The sequence below is a fragment of the Scyliorhinus torazame genome, chromosome 8 (genome assembly GCF_047496885.1).
Source record: "Scyliorhinus torazame isolate Kashiwa2021f chromosome 8, sScyTor2.1, whole genome shotgun sequence".
In the NCBI taxonomy this organism is placed as follows: domain Eukaryota; kingdom Metazoa; phylum Chordata; class Chondrichthyes; order Carcharhiniformes; family Scyliorhinidae; genus Scyliorhinus; species Scyliorhinus torazame.
The window spans coordinates 104,677,546-104,691,775 of NC_092714.1; the positions used below are offsets into that span (position 1 = coordinate 104,677,546).

Below are 14,230 nucleotides of genomic sequence, written 5' to 3' on the forward strand. Positions count from 1 at the left end.
CAGGTGTACTTTAAAAAAAAAATTGTGACTCATGCATTAAATGTTAGTAGGTTAGTACAACTGTCATGCTGTGAAGTTATTTGAATCCCCAGTCCTTTAAAAATGAAAATATAGACTGTTTGTGGCACAGAGTTGGAAAAATCTGTTCTAGCAGTTACAATAGCTGTTTGTTGACATTTCCCCTGAGGTTATCATTTTGTCATTATTAATATTTGGTTGCCTTCCAGTATGTACAATTCTCTCAGCAGGGGTTTCTAAATTCATAGTTTGACCGACAGCATAAAAACATTTTTAAAAGATTAGCTGTCTTTGATGTGGAATTATGAACACAAGCCTATTTTTAAAAGGGATTAATTTGTTTATGGGGCTTTCATGAATGAGAGGGGTTCTTATATTGTGATACTTAGACCCATCTCAACTGTGAAGGTTGGGAGTCCAGAGACATAATCATGGACTCTGAGTACTCCTGTCAATAGACCTAGACATTACTTCTTAATTTGTGCGTATCTGCACTCCGTTGCTGTCATTGCTCTTGAAGCATATGCTACAGGAATCCAATCAAAATGTTCATCTTATTGTAAAAGAACTGCCCCTATCCCATCCTGACTTGCATCAGTGGAAATCTTGGTTGCTCTTTTCGGATTGAAGAAAGCGAGTATCAGTGCAGTCATGAGCGGTGGTTTTAAATCTGTCCACACTTTCTGATGGCTCTGTGTCCACTCAAAAATAGTAGATTTTCTGATAAAAATTTCTCAATGCTGTTGTTCTTGCTGACAAGTTGGAGATAAACTTGCCAAGAAAATCGCCGAAGCCTAAAAATCTGAGAACAGCTTTCATGTCTTCTGGCATCTTCATGTTTTGAATTGTTGCTATTTTACAATCATCAGATCTGGCACCTTGATGAGAAATGGTATCTCCCAGAAATTTAAGTGAAGACTTTGCAAAGGTACATTTTGCTTAATTTAGTTTGAGTCCATACTTGTTGATGCGTTAAATACTTGTTTTAAACGTTCAATGTGCTCTTCCTTGGTTGTAGACCAAATAATGATGTCATCAATGTACACCCTCACACCTTCAATTCCTTCTGTCATTTGCTCCATGATCCTGGGGAATATCTCAGATGCAGGTATGATACCAAACAGCACATGGTTGAAGCAAAATCATCTAAAGGGTGTGTTAAATATACATAGTAGTCTGCTCAAGTCATCGAGTTGCATTTCCAACATCCCTGTGACATGTCTAACTTTGTGAAAATGCATGCATTCGCCATCTCACTTGTGAATTCCTCATGCTTTGGTATGGGATAGTGTTCCTTTCTTAAATTCCTATTGAGATCTTTAGGATCAATGCAGATGCAAAGATGACCTGATGGTCTTTTCCGCAAACCAATGAGATGACCCAGTCAGTCGGTTGTGTGCCTCAAGATATAATGCCTTGGATTTTATGTCAGTCTAGTTCTTCTTTTAACCGTTCTCGCAAAGGAGCAGGAATTCTCCTCGGCGGATGAATAACTGACTTGGCATCCTTCCTGAGTAAAACTTTATACTGGAACGGTAGTGTACCCATGCCTCTGAAAACATCAGGGTACTGATTCAAGATGCATTGGATTTCCTCATCCAAACTTGGTGTAAATTGGTGTAAGTTGTACAAGTTACAAGTCTTTACACGCTCGTGCTGCGAAAAGTGAAGATTTATTATTGTTTACTATTTTAAATCTTAAGAGTTTGTTTGTTCGAGACTTCCAAATGGCATGATCCTATTGAAGAGATCAGGTTGCTGTTATAGTCCCTCAGTCTGCAAGCTGCTGGAAGTATCTCAGGTTCTTGTTAAATCCTACTGAGATCCAATCTTGATAGTAGGTTTGCTGAAGCTCCCATGTCAAGTTTAAACAAAATAGGGCAGTTGTTAACATGAATGACAGAATTCCATTCATTATTGGTGTTGACTGAATCGATTTGCAGGGGGTTACTTGACGTTTCTTTTGTTTCCTCGCATTCGTCTATAATTCCAACGTAAAAAGTATTGTTGAGTGAAAAATTGTCATTGTCTGATGAAAAGTTCTCTTCGGTTTCTTTCTCTGTTGAATCTCCACGCCGAACACTGATGTTCCTGTATTTTAGTTTAGGAGGTTGAAAATTGAGAGAAGATCTACACTGCGAAGCATAATGATTAAGTTTGCCACACTTAGAGCATTGCTTTCTATGTGCTGGACATTTCCTCTTTAAATGGGCGGTTCCACATCTATAGCACGTCATGACATTGACGTTTTGACACGAGATACTTCCGCGCATGCGCAGACCGGTTCTCTTCCGTCTCGCATTTTTTGACTAAGTGCGCATGTGCAGGGTTCAAATGCGCATGGGCAAGATGGCTGCCGTCCATAACGTGCTTCTTCATCAATTGCGACACCATTTTTACATACTCAATTTCATAGTGGATTTTCGCACCTTTTTCACGGGTATAATATTCATTATATTGATTCTTGCACTGCTCATGTGCTAGGCATTTTTCAATTGTTAATTGTAATGTTAGGTCTTGCTGTCTTAAAAACCTTTCTCTTAGATGTTCATCATTTATGAAATATACAATTTGATCCGAATTAACGAATCATGCAGTGCTGCAAAATTGCAAGATTGAGCTCGGAGTTTTAAGTCTGTCACAAAGCTAGTAAATGATTCCCCTTCTTTCTACAATCTTTTGTTGAATATGAAACGTTCAAATGTTTCATTCATTTGTATCTTGCAGTGGTCATCACATTTACTTAATATTACTTCAAATTTAGCTATGTATTGACCAGCAGAACATTGGAATGAATTATATATTTCGATTGCATGCTGTCCTGCCATTGACAGAAGAAATGCAATTTTTCTAGCATCAGTTGCAGTAGTTAAATCAGTAGCTTCGAAGTATATTTGAAACTGTTGTTTGAACAATTTCCAATTAGAGTCTTGAGTTGACGTGGAACTTGTGCGTGGTCCATCAAGGTGTTTTTCTTCGAAGGATCCGTTTGCTGTGACGCTTACCCAGTTGAATAGCTGTTACTAATTTATTCTTTTTCTGACCTTTCTTAATCAATCTAGCTAGTTTTTTTTAAAGCCAGATTCTGGTACCATGTTATATTACGAGATTGAAATACGTCGTTACTCGTTTGCTTACTTCCAGAATGGTCTGATGGTTATAGTTCAATAAATCTATCAGTCTTCAAATTAAGCAAATAACATTTATTGAATAATGAATATAAATAACTATGAATTGCTCACTCTTCTACAACTATAACGGATGATTAAGTAAATAAGAAGAAGTATAAATAATGTTTACCTACACGTGCCAACTAAGCTATATCGCTAACACTCTGCTCTCTAGTCACACCTGATACGAAGAGGCAGGAATCTCCTCAGAGTACAGTTTATATACATGGATATGGTGCTGCCATCTAGTGGTCTTCTAGCACTATAATACAGTTGTTAATCCTTTACATCCCAGCAGATATACAGATCACTACACGTATCATCTGCCCTTCCCATTTTGACCTCCTTTGCATCTCTCTCTCACCCCACCACCCCACCCCCCTTATCCCCACCCCCTCTCATTACATGCCCCTCCACCATTAGTGGCGCTTCCACTGCAATCCGAATAATATTTGGTTCACTCCAATGTAATCTTCTGGATTTATCTATGTTTGGATTAGAGTCCAAATTAAAGTCCATGACAGAAGCTCTGCTTTTTTAACGAACGGCAGTCAGATATTCTTAGCATCAAAGAGCATTTTTTTTTTTAAATCCCACACGACACAGACATGGACACAGAGTACATCATCTCATCTTTGCAGCAAAACTTTGCGAAGTCTCAACTCTCAATGCCAAATCTGCTCCATCAGCAAGTAAAAAACCAAAGTGCTCTTTAGTCATCTTCCGGTCTGTGATATTCTGAACACTGGCAGAACTACTGTGCAGCTAAATAAAATACCAAATACTGCAGGTGCCTGAGATCTGAAATAAAATCAGAAAATGCTGTAAGTACTCAGCATGTCTCGGCAGCATGTGGGAAGATGGAAAGGTCACAGAACTGAAATTATGAGTAGAATCTTGTGCTCTCGCTAGTGACGAGTTTGGAAGCATGTAATTAGGTGGAATGGTGGCATACTAGTTGTCTCCCTGCCATTGCCAGAATTAAGTATTGGGTGGGAAGGTTTCTGGTCAACCTGCCCACCTGCTATCTATTGAGGCTCTTATGTGGCCAATTGATGACAATCCCAGGGCCTCATCCCATGCCTCATCCCATCACCACCAGTAACCCAGTGGTGGGCGGAGCGGTCCACATGCGGTATGCAAGATAGGTAAAATGGCCAGCTTCTCACTTCTGGTGGTGGGGTTTGGTGGTCCCTCAATTGAAAGCACTCACTGCCTGATTGAGGGACTCAACATCGGGAATGTGGGGGGGGGGGGGGGTGTAGGATCTGGGATACCAGCTTCCTCAGTGGAACTGGTGAGCACAAGAGCTGTGCACCTCTGATAGTCAGCAGCAGTCAATAGATGAGATGTCTGCCCTCGGGATCTCGATTGGCTCGTGGTCCAGTGGGCCTTCCTGAAAGAGCATTATGGGTCTCTCACCGGCTCTCCAGCTGGTGGGCGAAACACCCCGCGATTCTGCCTGGTAACTGTTTTGCTCTTCACAGATGCTGCCAGACCTGTAATGATCTGTACATCTGTACGTACATCTGCACATACACCAGGAACTACAGACAGATGCAACAGCCACAGCATCACTAGAGGGCAGCATCAGAGACAGGTATAAAGGGTCCAGCCTAAGGAGGATCTGCCTCTTTCAGAAGCACAGAGCTAGTGAGCAGCAGCAGACAGCGACGGCTCAGCATAGGCAGTTTACCTTAGCTTCACTGGTCATACCTCTTGACTGTATTATATCTGGTTAAGCTCTGGAAACAGAACAAATCCATTGAATAAAGTATTTGTGTTAACTGGAAGTCTACAATCTTTGTTTAGACTTAGAAAATAACATATGATACCAGGAGTGATTTCAGAAAGCTACCTAGACTTCCGGTTGCGGCGATGCGGAGCTAAGCCGCACGTTTTGGCAGCTCCCGCAACAATGGACTTTCGGGCTCTCCAGAGGAGCCCCAACGGAACTTTTTTGAATTGATCCTGTGTGGGAAGGTGCAGTCAGGTCCTCCCTGACGATATATGGCCGAGATCAGCGGTGCAGCGGCGAAAAAAGAGGCTCTGGAGCAGCGGCAAAATCGAGGGGGAAAAAGCAAGATGGCGGAGGGCGAGCAGCATGGGGGCCGGACCAGCAGGAGTTCCTTAAGCGCTGTGTGGAGGAGCTGAAAAAGGAGGTGCTGGCGCCAATGCTGTTGGAGATCGAGGGGCTGAAGGAGACCCAGAAGACCCAGGCGGTGGAGCTCCGTGAGGTGAAAGATAAAATGAATGACAACGAGGACGAGATCCTGGGCCTGGCGGTAAAAATGGAGGCGCACGAGGCGGTGCACAGGAGGTGGGCCTAGAGAATTGAGGTCCTGGAGAACAGGTAGAGAGGAAGAACCTCCGGATTCTGGGTGTTCCAGAAGGAGTGGAGGGAGCTGATGCCGGGGCGTATGCGAGTACGATGCTCCATGCGCTGAAGAGAGCGGAGGCCTCTCCGACCCCCCTGGAGCTGGTAGGGGCTCACCGGGTCCTGGCGAGGAGACCCAAGGCTGATGAGCCACCAAGGGCGATAGTGGCAAGGTTCCATCGCTTAGCGGACAAAGAAAGTGTGCTGAGATGGGCCAAGAAGGTGCGGAGTAGATGGGAGAACGCGGTGATCCGAGTTTACCAGGATTGGAGCGCGGATGTGGCAAGGAGGTGAGCTGGCTTCAATCGGGCAAAGGCGGTGCTGCATAAAAAAAGAGTCAGGTTCGGCATGCTGCAGCCTGCGCAACTGTGTGTCACTTATCAGGACCGACACCATTATTTTGAAACGCTAGAAGAGGCTGGGACCTTTATTCAGACGGAAAAACTGGACTCGAACTGAGGGGATGTGGTTGTGGGGGGAGATGTTGGTTGTATATGGGGTTGTAAATATGGGTAAAGAATACTTCATGGGTGGGATGATGGATGGGGATGTGGGTAGAGTTCTGGTTAAAATTCCTAAAAGTTTCCTTTTTTTTTCTTTTCTGTAGACGAGATGATGATGATGGGGAATGTGGGCGTCGGTGCTGGAGGGAGGTGAGATTCGGGGATGAGGGAGCTGGGATAATGGCCGCAACAGGAGCTGTGCCACAGGGGGTGGGGCTGGTTCAGGAAAGCGCGGGCTTTTTCCCGTGCCAAAGGGGGGGGGTGGATGGAGGAAGGCAAGGAGGAGGAGAGACTCCCACACGGGGGAGATCAACGGGAAGGCGGGGGAAGCCGGGGTCAGCAGAAGTCAGCTGACTCACGGAAGTAATATGGGGGGAGCAAAAGAGCTAGATGTGGATCTAGCGGGGGGGGGGGGGGATTCTAGGGTTGCTGCTTGATAATGGGTGGGGATTTTAACACTATGCTGGACCCAGCATTAGATTGCTCCAGATCTAGGACGGAGAAGAGTCCGGCTGCGGCCAAGGTGCTTAGGGGGTTTATGGACCAGATGGGGGGAGTAGATCCGTGGAGATTTGCCAGGCCTTCGGCCAGAGAATTGTCTTTTTTCTCCCACGAACATAAGGTCTACTCCAGGATAGATTTTTTTGTTCTGGGCAGGGCATTGATCCCGAAAGTGGAGGGAACGGAGTATTCGGCCAGAGCCATTTCAGACCATGCCTCGCATTGGGTGGAGTTAGAGCTGGGGGAGGAGAGGGACCAACGCCCGTTGTGGAGGTTGGATGTGGGACTGCTGGCAGACGAGGAAGTGTGCGGGAGGGTGCCGGGGTGTATTGAAAGGTATCTGGAGGCCAACGACAACGGGGAGATACAGGTGGGAGTAGTATGGGAGGCGCTGAAGGCGGTGGTCAGGGGAGAGTTAATCTCCATCAGGGCTCATAGGGTGAAGAGAGAGGGCAGGGAAAGGGAGAGGTTAGTGGGGGAGATTTCAAGGGTGGACAGGAGCTATGCAAAGGCTCCTGATGAGGGACTACTCAGGGAGAGACGAAGTCTCCAGACGGAGTTCGACCTGTTGACCACAGGGAAGGCAGAGGCACAGTGGAGGAAGGCACAGGGGGGCGATATATGAATATGGGGAGAAGGCGAGCCGGATGCTGGCACATCAGCTCCGTAAGAGGATGGCAGCGAGGGAAATAGGCGGAGTCAAAGATGGCAGGGGAACTACGGTGCGGAGTGCTGGGAAAGTGAATGAGGCTTTTAAGGCCTTTTACGAGGAACTGTATGGATCCCAGCCCCCAGGGGGAAAAGAGGGGATGCGGCGATTCTTGGACCAATTGAGGTTCCCAAGGGTGGAGGAGCAGGAGGTGGCTGGTTTGGGGGCGCCAATTGGGGTGGAGGAGCTGGTTAAAGGACTGGGGAGCATGCAGGCAGGGAAGACCCCGGGGCCGGATGGGTTCCCGGTGGAGTTTTATAGGAAGTATGTAGACCTGTTAGCCCCGTTGCTGGTAAGGACCTTCAATGAAGCAAGGGAGGGGGGGACCCTGCCCCCGACAATGTCGGAGGCGACGATCTCTTTGATCTTGAAGCGGGATAAGGACCCATTGCAATGTGGGTCGTATAGACCGATCTCGCTCCTTAATGTAGATGCTAAGTTGCTGGCAAAAATGTTGGCCACGAGGATTGAGGACTGTGTCCTCGGGGTGATTCACGAGGACCAGACGGGATTCGTAAAGGGTAGGCAGTTAAATACTAATGTGCGAAGGCTCCTAAATGTGATAATGATGCCATCGGTGGAGGGAGAAGCGGAGATAGTGACAGCCATGGACGCGGAGAATGCTTTTGATCGGGTAGAGTGGGAGTATCTCTGGGAAGCGTTGAGGAGGTTTGGCTTCGGGGGAGGGTTTATTAGTTGGGTTAAGCTCCTGTATAAAGCCCCGGTGGCGAGTGTGGTCACGAACCGGCGAAGTTCGGAGTATTTCCGGTTGTATCGAGGGACGATACAACCGGTCCCCTCTGCTGTTTGCATTAGCAATTGAACCTTTGGCCATGCGTTAAGGGAGTCGGGGAAATGGAAGGGGGTGGTTCGAGGGGGAGAGGAACATCGAGTGTCGCTGTACGCAGACGACCTGTTGCTGTATGTGACGGATCCAGTGGAGGGGATGGTTGAGGTAATGCAGATCCTAAGGAAGTTTGGAGATTTTTCGGGCTATAAGCTCAATGTGGGAAAGAGTGAGCTCTTTGTGATCCATCCGGGGGACCAGGGAAGAGGGATAGATAACCTACCGTTGAGGAGGGCGGAAAGGAGCTTTCGATACTTGGGGATTCAGGTAGCTAGGAGCTGGGGGGCACTGCACAAACTTAATTTGACGCGGTTGTTGGAACAGATGGAGGAGGATTTTAAAATGTGGGACATGTTGCCACTCTCGCTGGCAGGTAGGGTACAGTCGGTTAAAATGGTGGTCCTCCCGAGATTTCTTTTTGTATTCCAATGCCACCCAATTGTGATTACTAAGGCCTTCTTTAAGAGGGTAAGCAGGAGCATTATGGGATTTGTGTGGGCGAGCAAGACCCCGCGGGTAAGGAGGGGGTTCTTGGAGCATAGCAGAGATAGAGGAGGGCTGGCGTTGCCGAATTTGGCTGGTTACTATTGGGCAGCCAACGTGGCAATGATCCGTAAGTGGCTGATGGAGGGAGAGGGGGTGGCGTGGAAGAGGTTGGAGATGGCGTCTTGCAAGGGAACGAGCCTGGGGGCGCTGGTGACGGCACCGCTGCCACTCTCGCCGACAAGGTACACCATGAGCCCGATGGTGGCGGCAACGCTAAAGATCTGGGGGCAGTGGAGACGGCACAGGGGTGCGACGGGAGCCTCGGTGTGGTCCCCGATCAGAGACAACCATCGGTTTGTCCCAGGAAGGATGGACGGGGGGTTTCAGAGCTGGCATCGGGCAGGGATTAGAAGAATGGGGGACCTGTTCATTGACGGGACGTTTGCGAGCTTAGGGGCACTCGGGGATGTTTGGGCTACCCCCGGGAAACGCTTTCAGGTACATGCAAGTGAGGGCGTTTGTGAGGCTGCAGGTGAGGGAATTTCCGCTACTCCCGGCACAGGGGATTCAAGATCGGGTGATTTCGAGCGTATGGGTCGGAGAGGGCAAGGTGTCGGCGATATACCAGGAGATGAAAGAAGAGGGGGAGGCTTTGGTAGAGGAGCTGAAGGGTAAATGGGAGGAGGAGTTGGGGGAGGAGATTGAGGAGGGGCTATGGGCTGATGCCCTAAGTAGGGTGAATTCCTCTTCCTCGTGTGCCAGGCTTAGCCTGATACAATTTAAGGTGGTTCATAGAGTGCATATGACGGGGGCGAGGCTGAGTTGGTTCTTTGGGGCGGAGGACAGATGTGGGAGGTGCTCAGGAAGTCCGGCAAACCATGTCCATATGTTTTCGTCATGCCCGGCACTGGAGGGGTTCTGGAGGGGAGTGGCGGGAACAGTATCTAAGGTGGTGAAAGTCTGGGTCAAGCCAAGCTGGGGGCTAGCACTATTTGGAGTAGTGGACGAGCCGGGAGTGCAGGAGGCGAAAGAGGCCGGCATTCTGGCCTTTATGTCCCTAGTAGCCCGGCGAAGGATCTTGCTAATGTAGAAGGAGGCGAAGCCCCCCAGCATGGAGGCCTGGATAAATGATATGGCAGGGTTTATCAAGTTGGAAAGGATAAAGTTTGCCTTGAGAGGGTCTGCGCAGGGGTTCTACAGGCGGTGGCAACCGTTCCTAGACCATCTCGTGGAGCGTTAGATGAAGGTCGGACAGCAGCAACAGAAACCCAGGGGGGGATGGGGGGACATCGTTCGTGAGGGCGGGAGGGGGGGGGGGGAAGGGGGGTTTCTCGGGGGGGCTGTTGAGCAAGAAAACACATGAATGATCCGGAAACCGGAAACTGACATGTACGGGAAGAATCCAATGTACAAAGTTCTGTATCTTAGACTTGCCATGTTCATGTCTTGCCACGCGAGTTTCTTTCCTTTCTCTGTTACTGGGGGGGGGGGGGGGGGGGGGTTGTATGTAAGGTGGAAAATATTGTTGAAAAATTCTTAATAAAAACATATTTTAAAAAAAGAAAGCGAGCTAGACACCAGCAAGAGAAGAAAAACTTAAACCGGATATTCGACTGTGGAAGACTTCACAGCCAATGGAACCTCGACGACTAACTGATTCGATGGAACTTGTTGAAACTCCATGGCAGCTGGAAACAACCGGTAGTTTAAGTTATAACTGGAAAATGTTTGAATAGCTGTTCCAAATATTTATCACAGCTAATGGTTTAAGCACTGCCTCTGATTCAACGAAAATAGCCCTACTACTCTCAACAGGAGGGCATGAATCTAGAGAAATCTATAATTGCTTTAATTACTTAGAGGGTGAGGACAACACCAAAGTAGACGTTATACTCAAAAAATTTGTTGAACGCTGTAACAGATGCTGGAAAGATTTAACTCTTGTCAGAGAAAAGGAGGGCCCATCTCTGATTTTATTACAAATCTCAAGTTAATATCACAAGGCTGTGATTATGCTGATTCAGAGACACTGTGATAATGCAACAATTAATTTCTGGACTATCTGATAAAGATTTGAGGGAAGAACTTTCACAAAATAAGTATCTAACTCGAGAAATCACTGTACAAAAATGCCTTGCTTATGAACAAAAACAAAATCAGTACTTGGTGTCTCTACAAACACAGAATCATCATTTAGAAAACAAAATTGGTAAAAATGGCACAAACACTCACCACGAGGCGGAGGCAGGGTTGAATCGGAGAAAGACGGAGGTTCTGAGCGGCAGCCATCTTGAGAAAGGAGCCACACATGCTCAGTTGCGAAAAGAGGGCACAGTACAGGAAATTCAGTGTGCACATGGGCAATCGAGTCCTACGCATGACGTCACGAGCGTCATGACGTCAGATGACCAGGACCACGCCCACTTAAAAGGGAAATGCACGAAAATGAACAAAAAGAAATTTAAAGCTGCAAAACCCAATTTTCTTGCCTCAAAAGAGAGAACAATGCCCGAACTTACACCAGCAGTTGAAAATAACTTTCACAACACACTGGAACAAGCAGTTAACACTGCCCTAGAAGATGATATGGTCCTTGTAGACTACGACTCAGACGAAGATTTCATCTTGGGAGATGGCTACCCCAGTACCAAATCCGAACCGCAACTAGAGGTGTTGTACCGTGAAGACCCCGACGATGAGTTCTTCGGAATGGGGAATCTGCAGCCCAGCATGTATGACATCCCGACTCGTGAGTGCAGGATTATGCTGCAGCCTGATGCCAAGAAACAGAGAGTGGTCCACGCACCACAAAGGGTCTCAGCCTCCACATAAGAAGTTGATTTGTTCATTGAACATGAAGAGAACGATCACAACTCCGAAACAAAAAGCTATGATTTGTCCAACGAACAATACACACAATACTGCTCAGACAAGGCTGAGTTATTTAGAGGTCCTGATCACAGCATCAGCAACACGGTTGAAAAGCTCAATACGTCTCTTCTCATGGTAGATGAATCCAATACCATGGTGCCATGGCAGATCGTCGGTACATTGGATGACAGCAATACCCAAGACGAAGACGATGCCACACAGAGAGCACAGAACGACTCCGTTGAGGCAGCACAGGTCTACAGAACACTGCACGACTCCACAAAGAGAGCAATGACAGACTCCACAAAGAGAGCGATGACAGACTCCACAGAGAGAGTGATGAAGGGCTCCACAAAGAGAGCGAAGCAAGCCTCCACAAAGAGAGTGACGCAAGCCTCCACAGACAGCTCGGTGACAGATTCAAAAATGGAAGCAAGAAAATACTCCATAGCGAACGTCATGCATGTCCAAGACCATGAAGATCTATCAAGATTATTTGATCCACCAGAAGAAGACACTGAATGTCTACCCACTGTATGTGAGACAAGTGACGAAGAAATCACAATTCCCATACAGGATGTGCAGGATCACAGCGAGACTGACATATCTCAGCTTGTCTGCACAGAAGCACTCAATAATCAGAGGACGGCCACCCATGAGTCCAGAGAGACCACGTCAATTGAAATCTTGAAGATTTTGACTCCAGAAAAGGAACACCACAACCCACAACAAAATGAAATTGTGAAGATTTTGACTCCAGAAAAGGAGCACAAAGAGATCACAGATGATTTAAATGAACCTGAAATGATCCCAAAAGAGGAGCACCAAGAAATCAATGATAATTCAAATGACCCTGAAATGACTCCAAAAGAGGAGTACCAAGTAAGCAAAGAAGAGGAATCGAATCCACCACAAATGACTGATGTCACCAACATCAATGCAACATCAGATCATTCTCACAATTCTCAAGAAGAAACGCTCAATGTAGCAGATACCACAAAGGACACTGACACCAATAACTGTGACAATGACTCAAATCATCCACAATGAGCGCAACAAGAACAACAAAAACCACGAGATGCACAGCAGAAACAAGAATAACAACAGCAACATCAAAAACAACATGCAGCACAACAAGAACGACAAAAACAACAAGAGCATCCCAGAAACAACAAGCACGACAAGAAAAAGAACAAGAATAAAAGCAAAAACAATGAAAACAGAATCAACAAGCGCGACAAAAAGAACAAGAACAACAACAACAAGAATGCCAACGAAAACAACCTAGACAGATACTACAAAAACAACAACAAGAACGACAACAAAAACAACAAAGACAGAAATGACAACGGGCAAGTGGGAGGAGGAGCTTGGGGAGGAGATAGATGAGGGTCTGTTGGCTGATGCCCTGAGTAGGTTTAATTCTTCCTCCTCTTGCGCCAGGCTCAGCCTAATACAGTTCAAAGTTACGCACAGAGCGCATATGACAGGGGCGAGGTTGAGTAGGTTCTTTGGGGTGGAGGACAGATGTGGGAAGTGCTCGGGGAGCCCGGCAAATCATGTCCATATGTTCTGGCCGTGCCCGGCGCTGGATGGGTTTTGGAGGGGTATTGCGCGGACTATGTCCAAGGTGGTGAACGCCCGGGTCAAGCCGAGCTGGGGATTAGCATTATTTGGGGTATTGGACGAGCCGGGAGTGCAGGACGTGAAAGAGGCCGGTATTCTGGCCTTTGCGTCCCTGGTAGCCCGGCGGAGGATTTTGCTACTCTGGAAAGGTGCGAAGCCCCCTAGTGTGGAAGCTTGGATCAATGACATGGCAGGCTTCATCAAGCTGGAGAGGATAAAGTTCGCCTTGCAAGGGTCTGTGCAAGGGTTCCTCAGGCGGTGGCAACCATTCCTAGACTATCTCGTGGAGCGTTAGGAGGAGGTCAGCAGCAGCCCAAGGGTGGGGGGGGGGGGGGAGGTTCTTTTGGGGTGGCGTTTGGGTGAAGGGTTTTTTTTTTCCCGATTTGTGTTTTTTAATGTTATATGGGGGGTTATTGTGTATGGTGGAAATTCAATGTTTAATTTTTGATTGTTGTTTATGTTTCTTTCTTTTTGTTTGGGGGGGGGGGGGGTTGTTGAAAATTTGTGGAAAGATTTGAATAAATATATATAGTTTTTAAGAAGACAGAAATGACAGAAACAACAACTATGAAACAACGACCTGTACAACATGGTCCAACTCTGCACGTGAAGGACAATGCCACAGCACACTGCAAAACAATGACAAGACTATAAACATGCCATGGCATGATAAAGAATCTCACGAATTCACACCTGCTCCAGAACAAACGAGCAAAACAGCTTTCACAAACGATGACATACAGAATCAATGCCACAAACACAGGAAAAAGTCGAGGTCAGACAACGGTGCGACACAGAATCTCTACCCGCAATCAAATGGAACAGGGGAAAAAGGTGTCCACATCATTAAACGACTCATCAGCAAAGCAGTAGAGTCACATTCCGACATCAACCTCGCTCTGTTATCATACTGTGCAACCCCATTGAGCTCAGGACTGTCGCCAGCGCAAATGCTCTTCGGCAGAGACATCCGGACAACCCTACCGGCAAAGCAATTCCGAGACCCCGGCAACGCACCGGTTCTCAACGACATGCGGTCACTATGCTCCAAACAAATACTTTACTACGATCAACATGCGATCCCTCAAGCCACTGACAATAGGCGACACTATCAGAATCAGG

General features: G+C 47.1%; 1 protein-coding gene across 15 annotated transcripts in view; it reads right to left on the bottom strand.

The window, feature by feature from the left end:
• The window catches only part of dmd (dystrophin), a 3,042,490-nt gene that overhangs the window by 1,761,870 nt on the left and 1,266,390 nt on the right, over positions 1-14,230 (bottom strand). The gene's annotated exons all lie outside the window — the stretch shown is intronic.